This window comes from Acipenser ruthenus, chromosome 21 (genome assembly GCF_902713425.1).
Source record: "Acipenser ruthenus chromosome 21, fAciRut3.2 maternal haplotype, whole genome shotgun sequence".
Taxonomy (NCBI): domain Eukaryota; kingdom Metazoa; phylum Chordata; class Actinopteri; order Acipenseriformes; family Acipenseridae; genus Acipenser; species Acipenser ruthenus.
Window position 1 is genome coordinate 13157568 of NC_081209.1, and position 8913 is coordinate 13166480.

The window sequence follows — 8913 nt, forward strand, 5'->3', positions numbered from 1 at the left end:
TTATATATTTATGGGAGACCTCGCTTAATATAATTTTAGGAAATGACATGTCAGGACTGTACTTGCATCCAGAGCGCGTCTGCCGATGAAAATAAAAATACGGCTAAAAACAAAACAGTATTCGGTTTAACAGAGACAGTGAGTATTTTAAAAGCAAATAAGTTAAATGTTCCGTGTCTCTCTGTGTAGTTTGAATTTTGAATGTGCCGCTCCAGCTTGCTCAGCCAATAGGCAGGGACGGGACGTTGAAAAGAATTGTGGGATATGTGGGAGCAAGTCATTGAAGCAAAGGTATATTTCAAGGTTTTAAAACGACATATCCCACAATTCTCTTCAACGTACCATTACGTTACCCACGTGACGCTTTTTCCACCAGAAAGGAGAAATGCAGAAATGCAGAAAAATCAGTCTCTTCACGTTTCTCTCGCGAGACTGGGTTGCTATATGTCACAATTAATCGTCCTATCTATTATCATCATTACTGTACCTTCATTAACACGGCAACAATCTCTTGTACAATGTCTAGATTGATGGCATCCAGGTAGGAATACCAAACCAGCTCCTAAATCCAGGACATCATTGAAGAGCAACCAATAAGTGAGTTAAGATTGACTTTAATCTTAAAAAAATAAAATCTCCAATCTAAATGAGTGGTCTCAGATTAGTTATCAGTTGACACCACCCCGCAATTTATCACAATTCGTAATTTGACAAAACATACATTTGAATACTTTCACTACTACGACTACTAATAATAATGTACTATTCCAAATTGAGATCACAGTCAAAAAAATTTGAAGACAAACACCTGGCACACCACCGTACAAGTGCCGGGCACACGTCTGTCATTGTTTACCATGTCAAAGTAATCTAGGTCATAACTCCGTAGTTCTGTGTCTCCTCTCCCATAAACCCTCCGCCAGCGCGTCAGCAGCGTCAGAGTGGAGCTGCCCTGGATTCTAGAGCCCTGCGACTGCACCTCTACACGTCATCCAGACAAGAGCAGCAACATACATTCCAGCTTCGGGATTGCAATCATGAAAGTGGACTTGACATGTCTAATGTGGCTCATGGCATTGCATGGTAAATATTGTATTTATGTATGCATAAATACATTAAGTAAGAGCCTCTGACAATGGTGAATATGCATAAATATATGTATTTATGTATGTATTTATTTTCTCTCAATGTATTTCTAGGACCGACTTTACAAGACAAGGTAACCCAGTGGCCAGCATCGATCTCTGCGAGGGAGGGAGAAGACAGGATTGTCAATTGTACTTACGAGCTCACCATCAGTGGCGGTACTCAATACCTACAATGGTATCGGCAGGACACGAACAGCGCCCCGAAATATATAATCCAGACGTACAAAACCGGGAGCGAAACACATCAGAATAAAACAAACGAAAGTGAAGATCGTCTTTCAACATCTCTTAACACTTCTGTCAAATTTACCTCTTTGAAGATCATGAACCTCCGACTTGATGACTCGGCAGTGTATTACTGTGCTCTGCATCCCACAGCGATGCAGTTCATTCAACAAGCTTATCAAAAACAAGGTGCTCATCTCAGAGCAGCTTTCCTTCATCGTTTATCACCACCAGTGTACTGCTGTTCAGCCAACATTCCCTTATACACGCTAAGAAATAATAGTAATACATAAAACATTAAACATTGCTTGGTTTCTTAACAGAACCATTGATCCACTAGAACCATCATTAAGGGGAATCAAAGTCCAAGCTTTATAACACGCTTTATCAGTGATACCGACTCAAAGATATATTTCATTGCATCATAACATTATAGGACCATTGGATTACACAGAGACCAACATCATATTGAACCCTAATATTTGGAGAAGGGAATGAATGAAGCTTGAGCAAAGTGCAGAATGTCAAGAATGGAACAAACACACAAAGTACTAATTATAACTATGGTGCGTTCATTTTCATTTCTTTATAAATGTCCCATTAGATGTGGATATATACACAAATAGGACATACCTTTCTGAAGGTACCTGTGAAAAACAAAACATAATTTCTGTCCATTATGAGTTATATAAAGAACATTTCTGCCCAGGATGAATTATATGTACTCTCAGGTTCCTTTCTAAATGCAGCTTACAGTTTAATTAATAATTGCAGTTTCCACTGTGGTCTCGACAGTTCGTGAGTTGCATAGACATATTCACCTGATCAAAACTGAATCTTGGTTGCACTTCTGAGATGTAAGAGACTAACCATGACCAAAACAGAGTGATGACGCAATAAAGGCGTGCACTGTCTAGGGGGTGGGACACTGGTTTCATGACATCACTGCTATAGAAACACATTCTTCACAGTTTCAGCTGCAGATTGAAGCAGACGCTGGAGGGAGGTTTGTCGTTTGAAAGTTTTGACAATGGAACAGGAATGCGCTGTTTTTACTTTGATACTTCTCTGTTTAATCATAGGTAAATAAACTGCTACACAATTAGATACAACTTCTGACAAGATTTTTGCAGTGCCTTTCATGTTATTTTATCTGAACTCTGTTCCATCATTTTACAGTTTGTCCATGTGTGCTGTACATAGATCGTAATGATTATTGATTTATTGGATGCAGTTGTAATGATTATTTATCTATTTACTGTAAGGCAACTTGTATCTGCAGTCTATTTCATTCTAATTTCACAGTGGTTATCTTTCTGTCTCCTCTTTTAGAAATGATCCAGGGAGATAAAGTGACTCACCCTTCAAATTCAACTCTCGTTAAAGAAACAGAGAACACCACTATACACTGTAAATATGATTTAACATCAGGCTTTACTCCAAATCTCTTCTGGTACATTCAGGACCCCAATCAAGCCCCACAGCTCATACTCAGTGGATATTCTAAGCAGGAGGACATTCCACCAAGGTTTCGAAATCGTTTCTCTGCATCTCATAACAACACAGAGAAGACCTTTCATCTGAATATCACTGCGGCTGTGCTGTCTGACTCTGCCACGTACTTCTGTGCTCTGAGGCCCACACTGTGAGAGTCTCTATATCACTTCATACAAAAACCTCCTGCTGCCTGCCGAGTGAGTCTCGCTGGTGAAGATGGCAGTGGAGCCTGTGTTCTGTGTAGAAGCTACTCAGAGACATTCTTCTTAATTACCCTCCTAGCATGTTCAGAATGTAGGTACAGCTGGTATGTTTCGGGTCATATTGACCCACTGCAATTTCAAATCAACGTGTTCATTAGATAGCTTTTACTCTTTAATGTTAAATATTTTAAATGAATGCAAACTCTTATAATAAATTCAAATAAATATAGATTGCATCATAACTTTATATAACCATGTTTATTACACAGAAACCAAAATTGTATTGAACCTTAATATTTGGAGAAGGGAATGAATGAAGCTTGAGCATAATGAAGAATTTCAAGTATGTAACAAAGAAAAAACACCTTTTCATGAAGTACTAATTATAACTATGGTGCATTCATTGTAAATAGCATTTCCTTATGAATGTCCCAACAAATGTGGGTACATAGAAACATGATTGACTCTCCACTAGCACATAAAAGTACAATTAATATTCCTTTATTCATTTTTGATAAATAATAATAATAATAATAATAATAATAATAATAATCTTTATATCTTAATATTAATTGTACTTTTAAGTGGAGAGTGGGGTCGTTCTTTATTAATAATTTTTTTTTTTTTTTTGTCGTTGCACCTCCACATGAAACAAAATAACTATCTGGATGTAGCGCTCCCTTTCCAAATAATTCAATTTCATGCTGAGTGACCTCAGGCTTAAGGTCTCTCATCTGCTCCTCACAAAACTTTTCTTTTCTTTTCCATGCGCCAAGAGGACTTAGCTGCCCTTCCTCTGACAAATTTTTTTTTGTTTGGTTTGATTTTCTTGCTCCACAACTCTCATACATCATCTACTGCTCTCTGTCCTCTGAACTCACCTCACCTCTGGGCTGTAAGTGCGAGCACTAAATACCCCGATGCACAGGCAGAACCCACTGCGACATTCTTTATCATGATTGCAGCTCTTTATTTGTCCTTGTTGAGTAATTTGCTCGTAATCTTACCTAGGCTACAGTGCAAAATAATTGCCTGCCAGCTAAACAATTTGTATTTTGCTGCAATTGTTTGCACTACACCTATCCTTACATCAGCCCCAATGTTCAGAAAATGAAAACAAACTTTCTTTCTTTCTTTTTCTTTCTTTTTTTCTTTCTATAAATATACAGTGTCTCTTGTGACCCCACTACCAAGCCATTCCCCTGTGTAGACACAGAAGCTCTATGTTGGTGAGATACCGGACCCTGCAGTACAAAGACCAGCCCAGCAGGAGTCCATAAACCAGTAGAGTTCATGGTCATGAAATGAAGTGAGGAAGTAACTACGACAGCATGCAGTGGTATAAACAGCAACATGGTCAAAGTCCTGACATCATACTGTCTGCTTACATTACAAATGAAACCTCGGGACGATTCAACATGACTGAGAATAAAGAGAATCTCTTCACCACTTTTGATTGTGAAGCTGTGTATTATTGTGCAGTGAGAGCACAGTGAGAGAGGGAGTGGAGACACCTGCACAATATCCTGCTCTCAGGGGCAGCACCACTCAGCTGCACATGGACCTTATATTATATGTTCAAAATGCAGCGGTGCCGTTGCTTAGGAAAAGAAAAAAGTGACCACAAAACTCCCATGCTGGATTCTCTACACTGGCTTCCAGTACGATTTAGAGTTGATTATAAGATCCTACTGATTATCTAAAAGAGCTTTTGTCCCTCTATGTACCTAGACGTGCTTTAAGCTTGGCTGATTCCTCCCAAAGATTATGACAAAAAGCAAAAGGAGGAAGCGATTTCATTTACAATGCTCCCAGATTATGGAATGAACTACCATCTGCCATTAGAGATGCAGAGTCACTTAATAGTTTAAATCAAGATTTAAAACAAACTTCTTTAGACTAGCATTTTATACAAAATGTTAAAAGTGTTCTTTCTTCTCTTTTAATTTCTCTTTTTTGGTGTTTTGATTTATTTATAACTTTTATAACTTTTTCATGTACATGTTCATTTTTTTAATTGTTTTTAATTCATTTTATTGTATGTTTTGTTTCTATTGACATATAAAGCACTTTGAGATTCTGTTGTATGAAAGGTGTTATATAAATAAATAAACATGCTTACTAATATAATGTAATTTTCATTCAGTCTCTTCACATTGACAATGATGTGCAAATGTTACTATTGATCAATCAATGTATACTCTGAACAGAAAACACACGCACATATTTAACATTCTTTATTAATAAGATGTGTATACGTAAAGTGAGATAACAGATTTTTACCAGCAGGTGGGGCAATGTGATTAAGATTAAACACCATTACCCAGCAGATACTGTAGGGGTCACGATTACATTCATCTTTCAACTACGATGTAAATGCTGCACAGCACCTGCATCACACTAACTAGGTTTTGTCTAAACTCACAAACTCTAGCGTTGTAACTGCACCTCGCCTCAGGGCATTGGCTTGTGAGAGGATTCATCCACAGTATACACACTCCTGTCATTGTGTTCTTTTGTATTTCTATTGCAAACATCACTCAGAACTTTGAACCCCCAGTTCCCATTTAGAATACACTTTGCCATACATGATATATACCAGTGTAGTGACAAACACCTGGCACACCACCGTACAAGTGCCGGGCACACGTCTGTCATTGTTTACCATGTCAAAGTAATCTAGGTCATAACTCCGTAGTTCTGTGTCTCCTCTCCCATAAACCCTCCGCCAGCGCGTCAGCAGCGTCAGAGTGGAGCTGCCCTGGATTCTAGAGCCCTGCGACTGCACCTCTACACGTCATCCAGACAAGAGCAGCAACATACATTCCAGCTTCGGGATTGCAATCATGAAAGTGGACTTGACATGTCTAATGTGGCTCATGGCATTGCATGGTAAATATTGTATTTATGTATGCATAAATACATTAAGTAAGAGCCTCTGACAATGGTGAATATGCATAAATATATGTATTTATGTATGTATTTATTTTCTCTCAATGTATTTCTAGGACCGACTTTACAAGACAAGGTAACCCAGTGGCCAGCATCGATCTCTGCGAGGGAGGGAGAAGACAGGATTGTCAATTGTACTTACGAGCTCACCATCAGTGGCGGTACTCAATACCTACAATGGTATCGGCAGGACACGAACAGCGCCCCGAAATATATAATCCAGACGTACAAAACCGGGAGCGAAACACATCAGAATAAAACAAACGAAAGTGAAGATCGTCTTTCAACATCTCTTAACACTTCTGTCAAATTTACCTCTTTGAAGATCATGAACCTCCGACTTGATGACTCGGCAGTGTATTACTGTGCTCTGCAGCCCACAGCGATGCAGTTCATTCAACAAGCTTATCAAAAACAAGGTGCTCATCTCAGAGCAGCTTTCCTTCATCGTTTATCACCACCAGTGTACTGCTGTTCAGCCAACATTCCCTTATACACGCTAAGAAATAATAGTAATACATAAAACATTAAACATTGCTTGGTTTCTTAACAGAACCATTGATCCACTAGAACCATCATTAAGGGGAATCAAAGTCCAAGCTTTATAACACGCTTTATCAGTGATACCGACTCAAAGATATATTTCATTGCATCATAACATTATAGGACCATTGGATTACACAGAGACCAACATCATATTGAACCCTAATATTTGGAGAAGGGAATGAATGAAGCTTGAGCAAAGTGCAGAATGTCAAGAATGGAACAAACACACAAAGTACTAATTATAACTATGGTGCGTTCATTTTCATTTCTTTATAAATGTCCCATTAGATGTGGATATATACACAAATAGGACATACCTTTCTGAAGGTACCTGTGAAAAACAAAACATAATTTCTGTCCATTATGAGTTATATAAAGAACATTTCTGCCCAGGATGAATTATATGTACTCTCAGGTTCCTTTCTAAATGCAGCTTACAGTTTAATTAATAATTGCAGTTTCCACTGTGGTCTCGACAGTTCGTGAGTTGCATAGACATATTCACCTGATCAAAACTGAATCTTGGTTGCACTTCTGAGATGTAAGAGACTAACCATGACCAAAACAGAGTGATGACGCAATAAAGGCGTGCACTGTCTAGGGGGTGGGACACTGGTTTCATGACATCACTGCTATAGAAACACATTCTTCACAGTTTCAGCTGCAGATTGAAGCAGACGCTGGAGGGAGGTTTGTCGTTTGAAAGTTTTGACAATGGAACAGGAATGCGCTGTTTTTACTTTGATACTTCTCTGTTTAATCATAGGTAAATAAACTGCTACACAATTAGATACAACTTCTGACAAGATTTTTGCAGTGCCTTTCATGTTATTTTATCTGAACTCTGTTCCATCATTTTACAGTTTGTCCATGTGTGCTGTACATAGATCGTAATGATTATTGATTTATTGGATGCAGTTGTAATGATTATTTATCTATTTACTGTAAGGCAACTTGTATCTGCAGTCTATTTCATTCTAATTTCACAGTGGTTATCTTTCTGTCTCCTCTTTTAGAAATGATCCAGGGAGATAAAGTGACTCACCCTTCAAATTCAACTCTCGTTAAAGAAACAGAGAACACCACTATACACTGTAAATATGATTTAACATCAGGCTTTACTCCAAATCTCTTCTGGTACATTCAGGACCCCAATCAAGCCCCACAGCTCATACTCAGTGGATATTCTAAGCAGGAGGACATTCCACCAAGGTTTCGAAATCGTTTCTCTGCATCTCATAACAACACAGAGAAGACCTTTCATCTGAATATCACTGCGGCTGTGCTGTCTGACTCTGCCACGTACTTCTGTGCTCTGAGGCCCACACTGTGAGAGTCTCTATATCACTTCATACAAAAACCTCCTGCTGCCTGCCGAGTGAGTCTCGCTGGTGAAGATGGCAGTGGAGCCTGTGTTCTGTGTAGAAGCTACTCAGAGACATTCTTCTTAATTACCCTCCTAGCATGTTCAGAATGTAGGTACAGCTGGTATGTTTCGGGTCATATTGACCCACTGCAATTTCAAATCAACGTGTTCATTAGATAGCTTTTACTCTTTAATGTTAAATATTTTAAATGAATGCAAACTCTTATAATAAATTCAAATAAATATAGATTGCATCATAACTTTATATAACCATGTTTATTACACAGAAACCAAAATTGTATTGAACCTTAATATTTGGAGAAGGGAATGAATGAAGCTTGAGCATAATGAAGAATTTCAAGTATGTAACAAAGAAAAAACACCTTTTCATGAAGTACTAATTATAACTATGGTGCATTCATTGTAAATAGCATTTCCTTATGAATGTCCCAACAAATGTGGGTACATAGAAACATGATTGACTCTCCACTAGCACATAAAAGTACAATTAATATTCCTTTATTCATTTTTGATAAATAATAATAATAATAATAATAATAATAATAATCTTTATATCTTAATATTAATTGTACTTTTAAGTGGAGAGTGGGGTCGTTCTTTATTAATAATTTTTTTTTTTTTTTTGTCGTTGCACCTCCACATGAAACAAAATAACTATCTGGATGTAGCGCTCCCTTTCCAAATAATTCAATTTCATGCTGAGTGACCTCAGGCTTAAGGTCTCTCATCTGCTCCTCACAAAACTTTTCTTTTCTTTTCCATGCGCCAAGAGGACTTAGCTGCCCTTCCTCTGACAAATTTTTTTTTGTTTGGTTTGATTTTCTTGCTCCACAACTCTCATACATCATCTACTGCTCTCTGTCCTCTGAACTCACCTCACCTCTGGGCTGTAAGTGCGAGCACTAAATACCCCGATGCACAGGCAGAACCCACTGCGACATTCTTTATCATGATT

The 8913-nt window shown here is 38.0% G+C and overlaps 3 long non-coding RNA genes across 3 annotated transcripts; all 3 read left to right on the forward strand.

The window, feature by feature from the left end:
* The first annotated feature begins 396 nt into the window (after window positions 1-396).
* Window positions 397-2097, forward strand: LOC131699190 (uncharacterized). Its single transcript, XR_009308078.1, has 3 exons — window positions 397-597; window positions 924-1083; window positions 1200-2097. It is a non-coding gene; the product is annotated as an uncharacterized LOC131699190 (long non-coding RNA).
* A 3-nt stretch (window positions 2098-2100) lies between these two features.
* Window positions 2101-3547, forward strand: LOC131699191 (uncharacterized). The gene is made up of 2 exons (XR_009308079.1): window positions 2101-2455; window positions 2706-3547. It is a non-coding gene; the product is annotated as an uncharacterized LOC131699191 (long non-coding RNA).
* Window positions 3548-6982: 3435 nt separating this feature from the next.
* Window positions 6983-8429, forward strand: LOC131699192 (uncharacterized). The gene is made up of 2 exons (XR_009308080.1): window positions 6983-7337; window positions 7588-8429. It is a non-coding gene; the product is annotated as an uncharacterized LOC131699192 (long non-coding RNA).
* The last annotated feature ends 484 nt before the right edge of the window (window positions 8430-8913 follow it).